The 341-nt window shown below is 33.7% G+C and overlaps 1 protein-coding gene across 1 annotated transcript in view; it reads right to left on the reverse strand.

The window, feature by feature from the left end:
• Positions 1–341, reverse strand: part of LOC106692630 (aminoacylase-1) — a gene marked incomplete in the record, with an annotated part of 36,448 nt that overhangs the window by 20,997 nt on the left and 15,110 nt on the right.

Raw genomic sequence — 341 nt, forward strand, 5'->3', positions numbered from 1 at the left:
AAAAACTCAGATTTTTAGCTGATTGAGAACACAGCCCCGTATAGAAGGGAAACAATTTCCACTCCTCTTAGTACAAGAGCCGGGAAGAAAAAAAGCCTGTTATCTCACCCCAATTTTTGATTACTTTAATGAAAACTAGGTATAATTACTAGTCAAAATTAATGAGTCTGCCAAGTATAGGTGGGGGGACTAAAAAATGGCGCCTGTTTCAAAACCTTAAAAAAACATTAATTTTTATTTCGGAGATCTATATCTTAAAAACTACCAACAACACTAGAAAACCTAAGAGCACATTATTTAAAGAAGAGTAAATTTGCTGAAATATTAGCCCTAAAAGAGCT

The sequence above is a fragment of the Halyomorpha halys genome, unplaced genomic scaffold (genome assembly GCF_000696795.3).
Source record: "Halyomorpha halys isolate HHAL.00 unplaced genomic scaffold, Hhal_1.1 Scaffold64.1, whole genome shotgun sequence".
Lineage (NCBI taxonomy): Eukaryota > Metazoa > Arthropoda > Insecta > Hemiptera > Pentatomidae > Halyomorpha > Halyomorpha halys.